Source organism: Gadus morhua, chromosome 16 (assembly GCF_902167405.1).
Source record: "Gadus morhua chromosome 16, gadMor3.0, whole genome shotgun sequence".
In the NCBI taxonomy this organism is placed as follows: domain Eukaryota; kingdom Metazoa; phylum Chordata; class Actinopteri; order Gadiformes; family Gadidae; genus Gadus; species Gadus morhua.
In genome coordinates this window covers 28,854,828-28,861,530 of record NC_044063.1, presented here as the reverse complement: position 1 = coordinate 28,861,530, position 6,703 = coordinate 28,854,828, and positions in this window count along the sequence as shown.

Here is a 6,703-nt window from a genome sequence, read left to right as displayed (position 1 = left end):
TCTAGACATTGTGGGGCCCCTGCCCAAGACCAGCCGGGGTCACCGGTACATCCTGGTACTAGTGGACTACGCCACCCGGTACCCCGAGGCTTTACCCCTACGTGCAGCCACCGCAAAAGCGGTCGCCCGGGAAATCATGCTATTGTTTAGTCATTTGGGGATAGCCAAGGAAGTTCGAACGGATCAGGGTTCATGCTTCATGTCACGCGTAATGAAGGAATTACTCAGGCTCCTGCAGGTGAAGCAGCTCCGGACTTCAGTCTACCACCCCCAGACGGATGGCCTGGTGGAACGTTTTAACAAAACCCTGAAGCAGATGCTAAAAAAGGCCATGGACCTGGACGGCAAGAACTGGGACCAGCTGCTACCACACGTCCTGTTCGCCGTACGGGAGGTGCCCCAGGCGTCTACCGGCTTCTCGCCGTTCGAGCTCCTGTACGGACGACGACCCCGCGGTATCCTGGACATAGCCAAGGAGGCCTGGGAAAGCCAGCCGTCCCCCCACCGCACCACCCTGGATCACGTGGAGCAGGTGAGGGACCGCATGGCCCAGGTGTGGCCCATTTTCCGGGAACACCTCCGGCAAGCCCAGCAGGCACAGGCGAGGGCCTACAACCGGGGAGCCCAGTTGCGAACCTTCCAGCCCGGAGACCGTGTACTGGTCCTGGTCCCCACAGCAGAGTGCAAGTTCCTGTCCAAGTGGCAGGGACCGTATGAGGTAGTGGAACGGGTAGGTGACGTAAACTACCGGGTTAGACAACCAGGGAGGCGGAAGCCTACCCAGGTGTACCACATCAACATCCTGAAGCAGTGGAGAGGGGGAGGGGAACCCCCTGACCCTTCCCCCCTAGCACTGGCGGCCCAACGCGAGATCCCGGAGGTTCCGGTGGGGGAGGACCTCAGCCCGGCTCAGAAGCAAGACCTCGGGGAGGTCATCATACAGCACCGGGACGTATTCTCCGAGCTGCCGGGGAGGACCACGATCGCCCAGCATGACATCCGGACGGCGCCGGGAGTGAAGGTGAGGGATCCCCCCTATAGGATCCCGGAGGCCCGGAGGGAGGCCATCCAGGCCGAGGTACGTCGGATGCTACAGCTCGGTGTCATCAAGGAGTCTCGTAGTGCCTGGTCCAGCCCGGTAGTCCTCGTACCGAAGCCAGATGGGAGCTACCGGTTCTGTAACAACTTCCGGAGGCTGAACGACGCATCCGAGTTCGACGCCTACCCCATGCCCCGGGTGGACGAGCTGATCGAAACGCCTTGGACCAGCCCGGTACCTCACGACCCTGGACCTGACCAAGATGTATTGGCAGGTACCGTTGACCCGGGCTGCCCGGGAGAAGACGGCGTTCTCGACCCCAGGGGGGCTATATCAATACACCGTCTTACCCATCGGAGTACATGGCGCTCCGGCCACCTTCCAGCGCATGATGGACCAGCTCCTGAGGCCCCACCAGGACTACGCCGCCGCCTACATCGACGACATAATCATCCACAGCCCTAGCTGGGACGTCCACATCCGCCAGCTGAGGGCGGTGCTGGGGGAGCTGCGGAAGGCGGGCCTCACGGCCAACCCAGCCAAGTGTCGTCTCGGGCTAGAGGAGACCGCGTACCTGGGGTACCAGGTAGGGCGGGGGACCGTCCGACCACAGGAGAGCAAAGTGGCCGCCATTCGGGACTGGCCCCAACCCCACACCAAAAAACAGGTGAAATCGTTCTTAGGACTCGTTGGGTACGACCAGCGGTTCATTCACGGGTTTGCCACGCTGGCCAGCCCCCTCAACGTCCTGACCCGGAAGACCCTGCAAGATCGGGTCACCTGGTCCGAGGCAGCCAACCAGGCCTTCGGGACGCTCCGAGAGGCCCTGTGCTCGGAGCCGGTTCTCATAACCCCCGACTTTGCTTCCCCCCTCATAGTGCACACGGACGCTTCGTAGGTCGGGCTGGGAGGAGTCCTGTCCCAGGTCCGGGCCGGAGAAGAACACCCCATCACCTACATCAGCCGGAAGCTGCTGCCAAATGAGAGAAACTACTCGACTGTAGAAAAGGAGGCCCTGGCCATCAAGTGGAGCCTCGATAAATTGAGGTACTACCTCCTAGGGAGGGAGTTCACCCTGGTCACCGACCACGCTCCCCTAAAATGGATGGCCGGCGCCAAGGACACCAACGCCCGAGTGACGCGGTGGTTCCTGGCTCTCCAGGACTTCAGGTTTACGGTGGACCACCGACCGGGCAGGGAGCACGCCAACGCCGACGCCCTATCGAGACGGGATACCTGCTTGGGCGGGTTCCTGGGCTACCCGAGGCCTGAGCAAGCGGTGGAGGAGTGTGTCATCCCGCCCCTTAAACCTCGGCCCGGGCGGGGCCGAGGTACAGTGGTAGACGGCGTGTACCACCGTCACCCACCAGACGGCGACCAAGAGCAGCCCTTTCGCCTCCCCAATCAGCGTGATTGGGGGACACCTAGCCGGTGGCAGAGGAGCCATGTTAAAAGGAGGTCGAGGACAGACAGGAGGACAGCACGGCAGCGACGCGGAGATAGAGGCTCACGGAGACCCTATAGGAATGAATGATTGTGTTCCATGTGAACCATAATTGCCTGTTGCAATAAACGCCGCGAACGGCTTTAAACCCTGTTCCCCGTGTGATTCGTACCTGGAACCCGACCGTCCAAGGACCGGGTTACCACAGTGTGTAGAGTGAGTGAGAGGTTGTGGTCGCACAGCTCAGGCTACCGGACGGCGCTGCAAGGAACTTTTATGAACGCAATATTGTTATCCCGCAGTAATCAGCCCGGCAGCCCCGAAACATTAACGGCCCACAGGGAATTCACCCGATTACCACTCCGCCTGTGCGTGTGTCAGTGTGTGTGTGTGTGTGTGTGTGTGTGTGTGTGTGTGTGTGTGTGTGTGTGTGTGTGTGTGTGTGTGTGTGTGTGTGTTTTAGCATGCGTGCAGGCGTTATTCGATTGCCTGGTAACCTATGGATCTGTATCAACCTCACTCTGACCGTCACTACGGTCTAAAAAAGGAATGAGTACATCGTTCTGCCTATCCCCGAAACCATATGTCAAAATCGTCATGCCCATCACCTCCGGAAGCAGAACGTCCCACACTTGTAAATAGCATGGATTGCTACCGGTTCGTCCTCTTTACATTGATCGCCTCACCGGACCAGGTAAGACGTTGATCTATTTTTCAGAGCTATAGCACACAGCCACAAGATCGTAACCCATGGGTACAGGCGCCTTTGGGTCCCTGTGGATCAGTGTGGACTGTGTAGTTAACTCTCTTACGTTAACGTGCAGATCACTTAACGTTGGACTGTAAATTGTCGGTTTGTGTGAGCCCGCTAGGTTGCGTCCGCGCACTGGTGCGGGCCACCGCTGCGCTTTTTAGTTGCTGTTTGTGACCAAACACAAGGCGAGCCTTCGCAACGCGTTCGTGCGTGCCTGCAGGCCACCTTTGCACTACGGGCAGATTGTTTGTTGCCGGTAGTATATTGTTTGAGTTAAAAACTCCCAGAGTGAACTCTCCCTTATTTAAATCTTTGCACTACTCCACCGCTGTTGCAGCTGGTGAGTTAGTTAAGCCAGCTGGTGCATCCGTGCATTGGCATGAGCCACTATAATTTGTATTGTTGTAGGCACAATATCGTGTTATATACTTTTGATTTGTGGTTAGCTTCTCTACTGGCATTTATAGGTAAGTAGCCAGGAAGAGTGGAGATTGTTGTACTGAATTGGTGTACTGAATTAGTGTATGCTTACTGAATTAGCAATAAGTGTGCATTGTCATTATTCAGCCAATTACTGTCTTCACCTGGGTAGTCAGTGTAGTTAAACCAACAGCACCCTAAAGCCGCTGTTCGCACCCCCTGGGGGGAGTACGAGCGGGGTCAGGTAAGTCTGCACGCCCTTGCCGGCCACCAAGGTGTACTCCTGACTTTGCGTCAGTAGAAGTGCTTAATACAACAGCACCCTATAGCCGCTGTCCGCAGCCGCTTGGGAGAGTGTGAGCCGGGTCAGGTGCGTCCGCGCGCCCTTGCTGGCCACCAAGGTGTACTCCTGACTTTGCGTCGGTAGAAGTGCTTAATCCAACAGCGCCCTATAGCCGCTGTCCGCAGCCGCTGGGGTAAGTGTGAGCCGGGTCAGGTGTGTTCGCGCGCCTGTGCCGGCTACCAGAGCGTACAGGTTATTCGGTGTTGGGAGCATACTGGTTATTCTGCAGCACGGAGATGAGCGCTGACGATGGGCACAGACAGTGCCCTGGTGCCTGGGGGCCATCCACGTGCTGCAGGATGTAGACAACCCCTGCAGTGCAGCAGTTGACCTGTCCAGGGGGAGCGACTTCGCCGTGCCAACCAGGTGCGCGGTCACGCGCAGGAGGGCAGGGCGGAGAGGCGACGCTCGACCCGATCCCGTAAGCGTGGGCATAAGCACACGCGCAGACATTCAGAAGATCGGCAGTATGAGTCTCCCCGTAGGTCTGACGAAGAAGAGACCCCCTGGCCGGCGACGCGCCCCGCCCCGGCTGAGGCAGCAGGGGGCGGTAGCGCAGAGTTTATATCCTCGCAGTCCTGCAAGCACTAACAGAGAGGCTAGGCAGGCTGGAAGAGCAGAGAGGTCCGCCATCCCTACCATCAGGCTAGGAGGGTTTACCCTTACGCAGGCCTGACAGCCAGGATGAGCGAGAGGATGAGGCCAATGATGTGTTATCTCTCCTGGCATCACAGGCCACGGAGGACACAACAGGTGGAGCTGGCCGCGGTGGTGAACCACGTACGGACTCTAGAGGTGAGTCCACAGGGGTGGGGGAGACGCCTGTTAGCTCTCTGATGTCCAGGGTGCTGAGCGTTGCTAACATCCTGGGCCTCGAGCCCCCCACACCGGACCCAGTCCCTCAGGGGGGTGTTTGGGAGGGTATTTCGCACTACACCAGGATGCTCACGTCCGGTTGGGGCAGGGCCTCGAAGCGGCCCCAGTTTAATGCAGGCTGCCGTCAGCTGGCAATGACTGTGTACTAGGGCTGTAACGCTACGCGTATCGAAACCGAAATCGCGACACTCAAAGCCACGAACCTGTCTCGTGGTGTGAGAAGGCAGAAGCGCGATACGGGCATTGTAACTCTCCGGTAGGATTGTCAGATTGAATTTGCTAATAATTGGTCTAAATAATAGTCTGCTGACACCGCCCCCTCTTATCAATGCCGTAAGCATGCAACGAGATGCCCTCTATGTGGTGTCAGCTCTCCGTGGCTACGGATGATTGCATTTCTCCACAGCCGTCGAAGTCCTCACATGCGATATGAACGACATTTATCCAGAGAGGGCCAAGCGTGAAAAAAATTGCCTGTGTGATCCCTGTCTCTATTGTTTTGTGTGATTTGACCGGCAGTTTGTCTGCTTATAGGTCGGAATGAGGCGGCCACTGATTATTGACAGGATGGATACTTTATTCTACCGGACTCGTTCGCTTCTTCACTAAACACACGTTACCGCTTGCTCTCCTCGCTCGTCCACTCACTCGCTGACGTCACTCACACACACACATACGCACACTGCCATTCTCGCGCACACACATACGCTACTCGTTACACATGCCTCGTTATTGCGCCGTTCATGTTAGACGTTCATGTTTTTTTTTCCATCTATTGAAAGTTAGGCTATTAAACATGTTGCATTCTATACGGCCTGATTATGTCATTATTTAAGCTACATAGCCTAATAAGAAGCGCTAATAGGATATTTGACTAAACCAACCAAACTAGTTAAGGGTTTTTGCCTACCTGCAAGCATCCTCCAACTGCAATCTTTGGTTATTTATTTATTAATTTAGCTATGCTTTAATAGTATTCTTTCTGTCCAAATCTGTTCAGTGTTCCAAATTATTTGTCCAAATTATTTGTTATTAAATGTGACATCAAGTTAATTATTATATAATTGTTGTTGAAATAAAGTGCTTTTTAAATTTAAAAAAATCATGGGATGTATCGAACCGTGGGTCAAAAATCGTGATACAAACCGAATCGTGAGTTGGTGTATCGTTACAGCCCTACTGTTTACCCAGCTGAAACAGGGCTTGGGGACATGCCACCAGTGGAGGCTTCAATTGCATCCTGGACATCGCTGGGCCCTGGCCGGTTGTCCTCTAACCCAAGTTGCCCACGTAAGGAGTGTGCAAAGACGGACCGCCTGGACACTCGCTCCTTTAATGCATCGGCGCGAGCAGCCCGCACAGGCAACGCTCTAGCTATGACACTGACAGCTCTGCGTTCGGGTAGGCGGGTGCGCGGGAGGGCGGTGCCTGGGTGCGCTGGCTCTCCGGCGTCCGTCCGCGTCGCTCGGTCCGCGTCTCCCCCGCCCCACAGGGGGCCGGGGTCGCCCCGCTGCACAGCCGCTGGGTGACTTGGTGGTTCTCCAGTAATTCCACGAGGTCGTTCACCGACCTTGGTTGGTTCCCGGAGGCCCAGCGTTTGGCCCCGGTGGGCAGGGCTCGGATGCAGCGGTCGATCACCAGCCGGTCCAGCAGCGGGGGACCCTCCTCCTCAACGAGCCACCGCTCCGCCAGGCAGACGAGTTGCGAGATCTGGCTCCTCACCGAGCCCAGGGGGTCGTACACCCAGTCGTGGAACCGCTGCGCCTGGGCTGGGAGGCTGTGACCGTAATGGGCGAGGATGGCCCGCTTGAGTGTGGGGTAGTGCGC